Source organism: Bos mutus, chromosome 2 (assembly GCF_027580195.1).
Source record: "Bos mutus isolate GX-2022 chromosome 2, NWIPB_WYAK_1.1, whole genome shotgun sequence".
Classification (NCBI taxonomy): domain Eukaryota; kingdom Metazoa; phylum Chordata; class Mammalia; order Artiodactyla; family Bovidae; genus Bos; species Bos mutus.
This window is the reverse complement of record NC_091618.1, coordinates 85,378,504-85,392,009: the sequence shown is the minus strand read 5'-3', so window position 1 is coordinate 85,392,009 and position 13,506 is coordinate 85,378,504. Positions and strand designations below refer to the sequence as shown.

The 13,506-nt window shown below is 37.6% G+C and overlaps 1 pseudogene; it reads right to left on the bottom strand.

Moving 5' to 3' along the window:
- Positions 1-2,998: 2,998 nt before the first annotated feature.
- Positions 2,999-6,904, bottom strand: LOC102268119 (sorting nexin-6 pseudogene; annotated as a pseudogene).
- Between the last annotated feature and the right edge of the window lie 6,602 nt (positions 6,905-13,506).

Sequence of the window (13,506 nt, the reverse complement as noted above, 5' to 3'; positions counted from 1 at the left end):
TGGAATTGCAGGTGAGAATGTGATCCTACTGAAATATAGATGAGGATGTTTTGAAAGTTGTGGATATGAATGGAGAGATGTTCAGGAGTGAGAAAGATGGTCAGAAGAGGGATACCAGAATGGTTGGGAACAGGATTCGGCATGAAAGTGCTAGGAGCATTGTAGTCAACAAATTTAACTGTCTAGGCTTGAAATGCGAGTTGGAAAAGACTAAGAAATATGCGTACTTGGAACTGTGATGTGTGGTACAAAGGCTTTAGAGACAAAAGACTTGGGCTTTGCCACCTGATCCATGTTGTATAACATTTGGCAAGAAAATCAATCTACCCGAATCACCATGTTCTCATATAGATGTAGGAATAAAAATTAAAAGTTTGCATATTTGTCTTAAAATTAAATAAGAAAATGAATTTGAACTTGTGTAACACTATGTCAATGGCTCCCCAGGTGGTTCAGTGGATAAAGAATCTTCCTGCAAAGTAGGAGATGCAGGAGACTTGGGTTCAATCTCTGGGTCAGGAAGATGCCCTGGAGGAAGGCATGGCAACCCATTCCAGTATCCTTGCCTAGAGAATCCCATGGACAGAGGACCATGGCAGTCCATAGGTCTGCAAAGACTCAGACACGACCAAAGTGGCTTGGCATGCATACAGCACTATCTCAGACACTTAGTAGGCGCTCCATGACTTTTACTTGGTTTCCCTATTTATACTCTTGTTTTTGCCTACTTCTCCATATCAACATCAAAAAAAAAAAAAAAAAATCAAAACACCCTAATCTGCAGTTTCTGGCATTAAGACCTCAATTAAAAATATTCCTTCAATATAACATAATATAATATACTAGACACAAGTTGTGATTTTTCTATGATTTTTTAACATATAGTATTGTAGCATAGAAATTTATATTGACAGATAAGACCCCAGATAATGTGCTAACATCTCAGATTATGGGCTTCCCAGGTGGCTCAGTGGTAAAAAATCTACCTGCCAATGAAGAGATGTAGGAGCCACAGCTTCAATCCCTGAGTTGGGGAGATCCCCTGGAGTAGGAAATGGCAACCCACTCCAGTATTCTTGCCTGGAAAATTCCATGGACAGAGGAGCCTGGTGGGTTGCAGTCCATGGCGTCTCAAAGAGTTGTCTACGACTGTGTGACTGAGCAATATCTCAAAATACAAGATGAATATTTTTGTAAATAACTTAGCTGCATTTAAAAAAAAAGCTCTGAAAATATTTTTCTATAAAACGTATATCTAAACTACCAAATCTATAAAACCTTAAAAGGTTAAAAATCAGATAACAATAGTAGTCAAGTTTCAAGGTCATATTTTTGGGAAGATATTTTTATTATCCTTTACTAAATTTTGAACAGTTTTCTTTCCCCTGGAATAAATTATTGTACTAAAGTTTTAAGAATATAAATTCTTGCAAACATAATTTGTAGTGCTTTCTGAGATTTTCCTAATGGATTCATTACTTTTCATCCCAATTTTCCACAGCTTATATTTCTTTAAAGTTGTGTTGAGCAACTGTTTTCTTGAGAAAAATATTGGTAAAATATTCTGTTTTTCTTCATGTTGAACACAAGGATGCTTATAGTCAGAACCGTAGCCTTCAGGCTATGGTCTTCTTACTTTTTTTTCCATTTTTATTTATTTTACAATTGATGATTAGTATACAACATTATTAAAGAATAGGGTAGCAGTACAAATAAACACTATTAAATCAGTAGAAATGTTTGAAATTTTATATTAAAATTTAAGATAGAAACATCAAATTGTGGTTGATTATTTCTTCTTTAAAACCTCAGTACACTTTGAGCCAGAATGACTTCTTTCTTATGAGTTATTCATTTACTACTATAATCACTGACTTTTCTTTTTCTGTTTAAAGATATACTACTTATTCAGACAAGGGCTTCATTCATATGTGTGATCAAATCTATGTAGCATGAACCTTTAATATGTTGCCTGTGACATGAAGATAACATCTACTCAGAATGCCCTTAAAATAATCAAACAATTCAGTTAAATGATGCTACATGTCTCACTTAATCCTTATCACTGTTTTCCTTCAGGCTATGACTCTTTGGTAAATTTTATCCTCTTATTATTAACTTAATAAAGACAGATGATGATGGAAATGAATACAAAGAAAAACTAGTAGTAACACATTTAAAGAATAAATGTTAATGAATTTTCTCTGCATTTTATAGCAGACTATATTGTTCCCTTTCCCTCAAACATTTTATTTTAATAACAGCACTCACACACTCTTGCATGAAAATAAACACCCACAATCAGCAAATAAATACAAGTCACTCTAAAAATGCTCACAAAAAGATAATAACTTAGGTTGTTTTTTAAAACCATGCAAGCAACTTAGTGTGTATATTTAGAAATTTAGAAATTAACATCAGTTCTGTTCATTACATTTCAAAAGGAGGAGAAACAATAAGTCAAGTTGCCATTTAGTTTTTCATATTCATAGAGAGGAAAATAATGTTATTTACTTGATAGATGTTGACCATTGTTGTAGACCCATCTGTACCTATGGACATATGTAGAACTGTCTACTGAGACTAAAAAACAGTTATCTCACACTTCTTTTCATTAAAACAGAAAATTCAGTGAAGAAATGGATACTTTTCAAGAATCATATAAAAAGGTAGAAACCTCTTTTGCTATATGGTTATATTGCAACATCATAAAAGTGTAAGTTGGCTATTACAGAATTCAAAAGGATTATCCATGTTCAAAGAAAGGGGTGAACAGATGGTTTTCTTTCATAAACTTTTTTTGATTAATAAATTTCATCAAAATACAGAATAAGCATAAAGCTAGCGTTTGTTATCCGTGTGTAAATACCTATCAAATTTAAGACATTTGCCAAAAAATTATTGAAAAAACCAAATGTAAACTATTTTGACAGGCCTATTTATGAATAGACATATTCTGGCATTTTACATGGAACCGTCAAATACTTCCTTTCCCACCTCATTTATCACAAGGTCTTGGCTGCTGAGACTGGCTGCCATCTTGTGATGGGAAGAGTTGCACAAAGTGTACATTGTCAGTGGTCACACTCACAAGAGGAATTGTCAGGGTCATACTGAAAAGGGGAATTGCAAAAGAGAATTAGAATATGCCTGAAGCTTGATACCTGCCAAGGAAGTAGAGGATAACCCTCTGCAATAAACTGATAGCTAGATCATTTAAGTATTAAATGTTTTGGTCAATAAAATCAGTGCTTGTGTTTTACCCAATATTAGTGAAGATGTCCACTCTCAACACAGAGTTTAACAGTTCCCATTCCAAGCTCATTTTCAACTTGAGATTAAGAGAGATGGATGCTGAATTTTGTGACAAAAGCAAACCAGATGAACAGTGTTAATATCTATCTACTCAGTGTGAGTTTTCAAACCCACCATTCTAAATCTCTCAGTTGCCTGCTTGTCTGTTTCTACACTAGATATTTGTAGGTATGAACGATTCCTGGCATACTTTAAGAGGCAGTTGTCCCATGATGATGAAGAAGTGTTTATGTGTGTTTGACTGGATACATTCTTCACTTTGTTACCATATGTGCAACATGGTCAGATGGTTAATGAGTTTTCAGGGCTGAAATGCATCTGGTCCAACTTTAAACTTATGGTTTATAATACTTCACTGGAAAGCATGTAATTAATCTTTCAGTGGATAATCTACCATAACTCCTAAACTAATTAAGAAATAGATATTCTTTTTAACAGGATTTGAAAATTAAGTTTTATATAGGTTAAAGGAGGAAAAAAGCTTGTACAATGATAAAAAAAGTAATAACACCTCAGATAAAATTGATTCCCTTCCTCCTTCCTCCTCCACCAAATCCTGTTGATAGAATTATGCCTCTTCATTGAATGTGTGCTAATAGTCTTTCCCTTGAGGAAAAGGACAGTCTCTTATTCATCTATAAATTCTGAGCATCTGGCATAGAGTAAAAGCATAAAAGGTGTTTATTGATCAAAATATTATGGGAGTTATTTCAGAGATATTCCACCTTGTGATAACATGGATTAAAAAAACTGTGTAGGCAAACACATACAATTACATGTTGTATGTGTTTGCCTACATAGCACATATATAAATATATATATATGATTGTATGTATACAAATTTCACGAATAAACTGAGGGAAAGAAATTTTCAAAAAATATATATATAGTCAGACTGGTGGTATTATTTCATTTGTGTTTCAAATGAAGAGAATCTGATGCTGAAGCTTATGTTCTTAACACTATGATATATGAGCCACTAAATAGTTCCTCATGTGGATCTAACACAATTTCTTTGATCATTCTATTCTCCTCAACCAAGTTGGCTTTCCTAATTTATTATAATTATAAATAATTATAAGGTATAAAGTAGAAATCTGCTAATAAAAAACCCACAAGTGGTGTTCAAGAATCATATGATATTACACTGGTTTTAAAAGAAAAATTTCTTTATAGAGCATTATAATTTACAATACCAAGTGCATTTTAAATGTTGCAGATTTTTTCACACCTTTGGCATCATTAAGAATCTAAAAAATTTTTCCCTCCAAAATTCTGTTAGTGTTCAAAACAATGTTATTGTTATAATTTATGTATTTGATTCTAGCTTAAAAATTTCCTACAGTTTATTTACAGGTTTTATTTTTGCACAAATTTTAAATTCATGCTAATCAAAAATGTGTCTGTTCATGTTTTAGTGTATTTATTTCACATCAGTTTGTATGACCTAAATGATGAGTGACACGAGATCTTCATGGGCTGTGAATGTGCCCTAGTCTTTTGTTTACTGTATTTTTCATGTACAATTTTTTCAATCATGTTTAATTTTCAAATCAACTTGATTTTTCCTTAAATACTTCTATTTTGTTTGGCTCAAGATATTTTTGACTTGAAAAATTTCATAAGAATTTATTATTTTTTTCTATTTGAATTATTTTCTATTTCTTTAATCTAGCAGAAACACATTTTGGTTTGTTGGATGAAATGATCTTTCTTTATTTGAATATAGATCTTGAAATTATTTAACTTCTCCTGATTACAGGAATGTTGCCTACCATGGTACCTTGCAGTGTCTGTAGCATGAAACATGCTCAACATGTATTTGTGGAATTAAATTTGATTAGATGTCTGGCATATTGAAAGCACTCAGGAAAAATATATGTATCAATTAATTTTTTAATTTATTTATGTGTGCTCAGTCTCTCAGTCATGTCTGACTCTTTGTGACCCCATGGACTGCAGCCTGCCCGGCCCTTTTGTTCATGGGGATTTTCCAGGCAAGAATACTGGAGTGGATTTCCATGCCCTCCTCCAGGGGATCTTCCCAACCCAGGGACTGAACCTAGGCCTCCCACATTGCAGGCAGATTCTTTACCATCTGAGCCACCAGGGAAGTCCAAGAATGCTAGAATGGGTAACCTGTCCCTTCTCCAGGGGATCTTCCCAACACAGGGATCCAACTGGGGTCTCCTGCATTGCAGGTGGATTCTTACCAGCTGAGTTACCAGGAAAGTCCATATAATATGTTATACACACACACACACACACACACTGCTAGAATGAGTAAGCTGTCCCTTCTCCAGGGGATCTTCCCGACACAGGGATCCAACTGGGGTCTCCTGCATTGCAGGTGGATTCTTACCAGCTGAGTTACCAGGAAAGTCCATATAATATGTTATACACACACACACACACACACACACACACACACACTGCTAGAATGAGTAAGCTGTCCCTTCTCCAGGGGATCTTCCCGACACAGGGATCCAACTGGGGTCTCCTGCATTGCAGGTGGATTCTTACCAGCTGAGTTACCAGGAAAGTCCATATAATATGTTATACACACACACACACACACACACACACACTGCTAGAATGAGTAAGCTGTCCCTTCTCCAGGGGATCTTCCCGACACAGGGATCCAACTGGGGTCTCCTGCATTGCAGGTGGATTCTTACAAGCTGAGTTACCAGGAAAGTCCATATAATATGTTACACACACACACACACACACGTGTGTGTGTATATATCCTGCATATATCTGTAGAATCCTGAGATTCTAAAAGCATATAAAAGCATTCCTAAAGCATACAATGAAGAACCAATTCTATTGTAATCATCTGCAGCACTTTTGTGGGATCTTGTCATCTTATCAGATTTAGCAGATGCATCCTTAACTCGGTTATAATATTCTAAAAGGAATGTTCATTCATGCTCAAAGAAATCATCTACATCCTTTACTCCAGAAACAATTACTCCATCTGCTGATTTAACCATGTTTTTAAAGAAATCTTCTAGTTTCTCTTTTTTATTTTTTCCTCGCACACTCAAATCTTGATTATATTCCAGGAAGACATGGAAATTTAAATCTTTCCTCAAAATGGGATGTGCAGCCACACGACACAGAAACACTTCATGCATTGCAACCATCTTCTTGAATATTGCCAAATACTCAGCTTCCAATTCCTGTTTCATCTTCGTGAATTCCTCCTTCGTCATAGACCCTTCTCCTTCTCCAAGTTTCTGTAGTTTCTCCCTTGAGGCATCAAAATCAGGTCTTGGTGGTGCTGGAGGAATAATGTAACCTGCATAGTCTTCATTTTCAATGAAGGAATAGTGAAGCCAGATAAATTCCTCATGTTGTCGAACAACAGAAAACTCATTCTGTTTAAAATTTAGCAATGAACTCTTTGTGTGAACAGTGAATTTTACTTTGTCTCTCTCACTCAGAGCATCAGAAATGTCCACGTGCAGAGCAGCATCACTCTGAAAATCTACATTTATTGCTTTAAGTCCGTGGTCCTTCTCCAAGAGGAAGTCGGGGCTGTTGTCCAGGCCTTCCATCATGGCTGCTCCGAGGCGAGGGCCAGCGCAGGCACATATGTGTGTGTGTGTGTGTGTGTGTGTATGCTAAGTCTCTTGTCATGTCCTCCTCCTGGGAATCTTCCCAACCTCCTCTTTGTGACCCCATAGACTATAGCCAGGCTCCTCTGGCCATGGGATTCTTAAGGCAAGGATAGTAGAGTGGCTTGCCATTGCCTCCTCCAGGGGATCTTCTCAACCCACGGATCAAACCCGTGTCTTTTTATGTCTCCTGCATTGGCAAGCAGGTTCTTTATCACTAGCACCACCTAGGAAGCTCAGTCATGTCCAACTCTTTGGCAACCCCTTGGACTATAGCCCACCAGGCTTGTGTGTCCATGGGATTTCCCAGGCAAGAATACTGGAGTGGGTTGACATTTCCTCCTCCAGGGGGTCTTACTGACCCAGCATTAAAATCCATATCTTCTGCATCTTCCTGCATTGGCAGGTAGATTATTTACTACTGAGCCACCTGGGAAGCCATATATGTATTTCTATTAAATCATCCCCCCAATCTCTTCCAGAAAATAGAGGGAACTCTTCCTGACTCACTTTATGAGGATGAAAGTGAAAGTCGCTCAGTTGTGTCCAACTCTTTGCAACCCCATGGACTATAAAGGTCATGGAATTCTCCAGAATACTGGAGTGGGTAGCCTTTCCCTTCTCCAGGGGATCTTCCCAACTCAGGGATTGAACCCGGGTCTCTCGCATTACAGGAAGATTCTTTACCAGCTGAGCCACAATGGAAGCCCCTTTATGAGGATCAGATCAGATCAGATCAGTCGCTCAGTCGTGTCCGACTCTTTGCGACCCCATGAATTGCAGCACGCCATGCCTTCCTGTCCATCACCAACTCCCGGAGTTCACTCAGACTCACATCCATCGAGTCAGTGATGCCATCCAGCCATCTCATCCTCTGTCATCCCCTTCTCCTCCTGCCCCCAATCCCTCCCAGCATCAGGGTCTTTTCGAATGAGTTAACTCTTCACATGAGGTGGCCAAAGTACTGGAGCTTCAGCTTTAACATCATTCCTTCCGAAGAAATCCCAGGGCTGACCTCCCTCAGAATGGACTGGTTGGATCTCCTTGCAGTCCAAGGGACTCTCAAGAGTCTTCTCCAACACCACAGTACAAAAGCATCAATTCTTCAGCGCTCAGCCTTCTTCATAGTCCAACTCTCATATCCATACATGACCACAGGAAAAACCATAGCCTTGACTAGATGAACCTTTGTTGGCAAAGTAATGTCTCTGCTTTTGAATATGCTATCTAGGTTGGCCATAACTTTCCCTCCAAGGAGTAAGCGTCATTTAATTTCATGGCTGCAGTCACCATCTGTAGTGATTTTGGAGCCCAGAAAAATAAAGTCTGACACTGTTTCCACTGTTTCCCCATCTATTTCCCATGAAGTGATGGGACCGGATGCCATGATCTTCATTTTATGAGGATAGTATAAGCCTAATGTAAAAATCAGAAAAAGACATTATAGAAAACTACAAACCAATATCTCTTACCTGCACTGATGCAATAATCCTCAATCAAGTATTAACAAATTAAATACAGCCATGTACAAAAGCATTTACACAGCAATCAAGTGAAATTTTTTCAACATAGTCAATGAGATTTCCATAATTGGAAATTAATCATTATAATCAATATACCAATTGGTTAAAGAGAAAAAAAGCTTATTACCATATAAATTGATTCAGAACAAGTATTTCATGAAATCCAATACCCATTCATTGTAAAAACTCTCAAAAAACTAGAAATAGAGAACTTGTTCAACTTGATTAAAAAAAAGTTAACATTAATTTCCCCAAATTGATTTGTAGATTTCACTTAATTCCATTGAAAATCTCAGCAAATTTTTTTCAATAGAAATTTACAATTTTAAATTAATGAAACTAATCTAAAATAGTCAAAGCTATTTTACAAAAGAAGAGTACAATGAGAACACTTATTTACCTATTATCAAGATGTGCAGTCAAACTACAGTAATTTATAAACTGTGCCATTGACATGATTTGGGCCTGTATATCAGTGAGACAGAACAGAGAGTCTAGAAATAGATAAACAGATCTAAATATGTATCATCAATTGTGACCATATTGTGACAAGGAGGCCAAGTTAATTCAGTTTGAAAAGGTAATTTTTACAGAAACAGTGCTGGAGCTACTGATATTCATAGGGAGAGAAATAAACTACGACGTTTACCTCACACCATACATGAAAATAAATAAAAATGGATTATAGAGGCAGGAGAACTTAGAACATTTGTTTACAAGACTAGAGTTTGAATATTTATAGCATCATTACTTATAATAGCCTCAACATAAAACTATACAAATGCCTATAAAGTAAAAAATGGATAAACAAAATGTGACATATCCATACAATGGAGAAATACCAATGAAAAGCAGAGTTACTGAAACATGGATGAACCTCAGAAATATTGTCAAAGAGGCCAGACATGAAAGACCACATATTAAATGACATAATTTGTATAACATTTCTAGAAAAAAAGAACTTATTACTGACAAAACTTGGAGTTGTGGCTTGGATGGAGAAAATTTTGCTCTGGTGGAAATGTCTAAAGAGCTAATTCTGATCACAATTTCATAACCTCAGGAATCTACTAAAATTCTTTGAAATATATATCTAGAGTGCTCAGTTTACATGGTATTTAAATCATACCACCATAAAATTGTGTAAAAATCAAAATGACCATAAGACTCAGCAATTGTGCTCCTTGGTATTTACCTAAATGAGTTGAAAATGTATGTTCAGACAAAAATCTGCACATGATTGTTTACATTAGATTTATTCCTAATTGCCAAAAGCAACTAAGCAACTAAGATTGGAAGCAACTAAGATATCCTTCAGTAACTGAATGGATAAATAAACTATGATATATCCAGCCAATGGAATTTAATTTAACACTAAAAAGAAATGAGTTATCAAACCATGAAAAGATAAGAGGCAAACTTAAATGAGTGTCATGAGTAAAAGAAGCCAATCAGCAAAGGTTGCATATTGTATAGTTCCAAATAAATGATGTTCTGAATAAAGCCTCACTATGGATGAAGGAAAAAGATCAGTATTTGCTATGATCCACAATATTACCTGGGCTTCCCAGGTGGCACTGGTGGTAAAGAAGCTGCCTGCCAATGCAGGAGATATGAGAGACGTGTTTTTGACCCCTGGATCTGGAAAATCCCCTGGAGGAGGGTATGGCAAACTACTCCAGTATTCTTGCCTGAGGAATCCCATGGACAGAGAGGCCTGGCAGGCTACAGTCCATAGGGTGGTCCAACATGATTGAAGCGACTTAGCATGCATGTATGCACAATATTACCTGACACAATGGCAGAAAAAATTTGATCTCTACATGTAATCCCTGAGGATATCAAATAATTTTTCATGCCTGGTGTTACTCATCAATCTGAACAGGTCACATGGCTCCAAATTACTGTAAGGAGTTGAGAAATATGATTCTATCCTGTGCCAGCAATATTGCGAAGGCAATACTAATAACTAGTACAAGTGAGTCTTCTCTTGTGTTGTTGGAAGAGGGTGTTTGCTATGACCAGTGCATTCATTCTCTTGGCAAAATTCTGTTAGCCTCTGCCCTGCTTCTCTCTGTACTCCAAGGCCAAAATGCTTGTTACTCCCAGTGTTTCTTGACTTCCTACTTTTGTATTCCAGTCCCCTATTATGAAAAGACATATTTTTTGGGTGTTAGTTCTAGAAGGTCTTGTAGGTCATAGAACCATTCAACTTTAGCTTCTTCAGCATTACTGGTTGGGGCATAGACTTGGATTACCGTGATGCTGAGTGGCTTGCCTTGAAATTGAACAGATATCATCCTGTCATTTTTGAGATTGCATCCAAGTACTGCATTTTGGACTCTGATGTTGACTCGATGGATACTTCATTTCTTCTAAGGGATTCTTGCCCATAGTAGTAGATATAATGGTCATCTGAGTTTAATTCACCCATTCCAGTCGATTTTAGTTTGCTGATTTCTAAAATGTTGATTTTCACACTTGCCATCTCCTGTTTGACCACTTCCAATTTGCCTTGATTCATGGACCTAACATTCCAGGTTCCTATGCAATATTGCTCTTTACAGCATCAGACTTTGCTTCTATCACCAGTCCTACCCACAACTGGGTGTTGTTTTTGCTTTGACTCCGTCTCTTCAGTCCTTCTGGATTTACTTCTCCACTGATCACCAGTAGCTTATTACTCACCTACCAACCGGGACAGTTCATCTTTCAGTGTCCTATCCTTTTGCCTTTTCATACTGTTTATGGTATTCTCAGGGCAAGAATACTGAGGTGGTTTGCCATTCCCTTCTCTAGTGCACCACGTTTTATCATGGACATCACCAGATGGTCAATACCGAAATCAGATTGATTATATTTTTTGCAGCCAAAGATGGAGAAACTCTATACAGTCAGCAAAAACAATACTGGGAGCTGACTGTGGCTCAGATCATGAACTCCTTACTGTCAAATTCAGACTTATATCGAAGAAAGTAGGGGAAGCCACTAGACCATTCAGGTATGACCTAAATCAAATCCTTGATGATTATACAGTGGATGTGAGAAATAGATTTAAGGGTCTACATCTGGTAGACAGGGTGCCTGATAAACTATGGACAGAGGTTCATGACACTGTAAAGGAGACAGGGATTAAGATGATCCCCAAGAAAAAGAAATGCAAAAAAGCAAAATGGCTGACTGAGGAGGACTTACAAATAGCTGTGAAAAGAAAAGGAGAAAAAGAAAGATATACCACTTGAATGAAGAGTTCCAAGGAATAGGAAGGAGAGATAAGAAAGCCTTCCTCACTGATCAATGCAAAGAAATAGAGGAAAACAATAGAATGGGAATGACTAGAGATCTCTTCAAGAAAATCAGAGATACCAACGGAATATTTCATGCAAAGATGGGCTCAATAAAGGACAGAAATGGTACGCACCTAACAGAAGCAGAAGATAATAAGAGGTGGAAGAATACACAGAAGAACTGTACAAAAAGATCTTCATGAGCCAGATAACCACAGTGGTATGATGACTCACCTAGAGCCAGACATCCTGGAGTGTGAAGTCAAGTGAGCCTTTGGAAGCATCACTATGAAGAAAGCTAGTGGAGGTGATGGAATTCCAGTTGAGCTATTTCAAATCCTAAAAGATGATGTTGTGAAGTGCTGCACTCAATATGCCAGCAAATTTGGAAAACTCAGCAGTGGCCACAGGACTGGAAAAAGTCAGTTTTCATTCCAGTCCCAAAGAAAGGCAATGCCAAAGAATGCTCAAACTACCGCACAATTGCACCCATCTCACATGCTAGTAAAGTAATGTTCAAAATTTTCTAATCCAGGCTTCAACAGTTTGTGAACTATGAAATGCCAGATGTTCAAGCTGGTTTTAGAAAAGGCAGAGGAACCAGAGATCAAATTGCCAACATCCGCTGGATCATCGAAAAAGCAAGAGAGTTCCAGAGAAATATCTATTTCTGCTTTATTGACAATGCCAAAGCCTTTGACTGTGGATCACAATAAACTGTGGAAAATTCTGAAAGAGATGGGAATACCAGACCACCTGACCTCCCTCTTTAGAAATCCATATGCAGGTCAGGAAGCAACAGTTAAAACTGGACATGGAAAAACAGACTAGTTCCAAATCGGGAAAGGAGTACGTCAAGGCTGTATATTGTCACCATGCTTATTTAACTTATATGCAGAGTACATCATGAGAAATGCTGGGCTGGATGAAGCACAGGCTGGAATCAAGATTGCTGGGAGAAATATCAATAACCTTAGATATGCAGATATACCACCCTTATGGCACAAAGTGAAGAAGAACTAAAGAGCCTCTTGATGAAAGTGAAAGAGGAAAGTGAAAAAGTTGGCTTAAAGCTCAGTGTTCAGAAAACGAAGATCATGGCATCTGGTCCCATCACTTCATGGGAAATAGATGGGGAAACAGTGGAAACAGTGGCTGACTTTATTTTGGGGGGCTCCAAAATCACTGCAGATGGTGAGTGCAGCCATGAAATTAAAAGACACTTGCTCCTTGGAATAAAGTTATGACCAACCTAGACAGTATATTGAAAAGCAGAGACATTACTTTGCCAACATTAGGCTGTTTAGTCAAAGCTATGGTTTTTCCAGTAGTCATGTATGGATGTGAGAGTTGGACTATAAAGAAAGCTGAGTGCCAAAGAATTGATCATTTTGAACTGTTGTGTTGGAGATTCTTGAGAGTCTCTTGGACTGCAAGGAGATCCAACCAGTCCGTCCTAAAGGAGATCAGTCCTGAATATTCATTGGAAGGACTGTTGTTGAAACTGAAACTCCAATACTTCGGCCACCTGATGCAAAGAACTGACTCATTTGAAAATACCCTGATGCTGGGAAAGATTGAAGGTGGGAGGAGAAGGGGACAACAAAGGATGAGCTGGTTGGATGGCATCACTGACTCAATGGACATGAATTTGAGTAAACTCAGGGAGTTGGTAATGGATAGGGAGGCCTGGTGTGCTGAGGGCCATGGGGGTCACAAAGAGTCGGACATGACTGAGTGACTGAACTGAGTACAGGT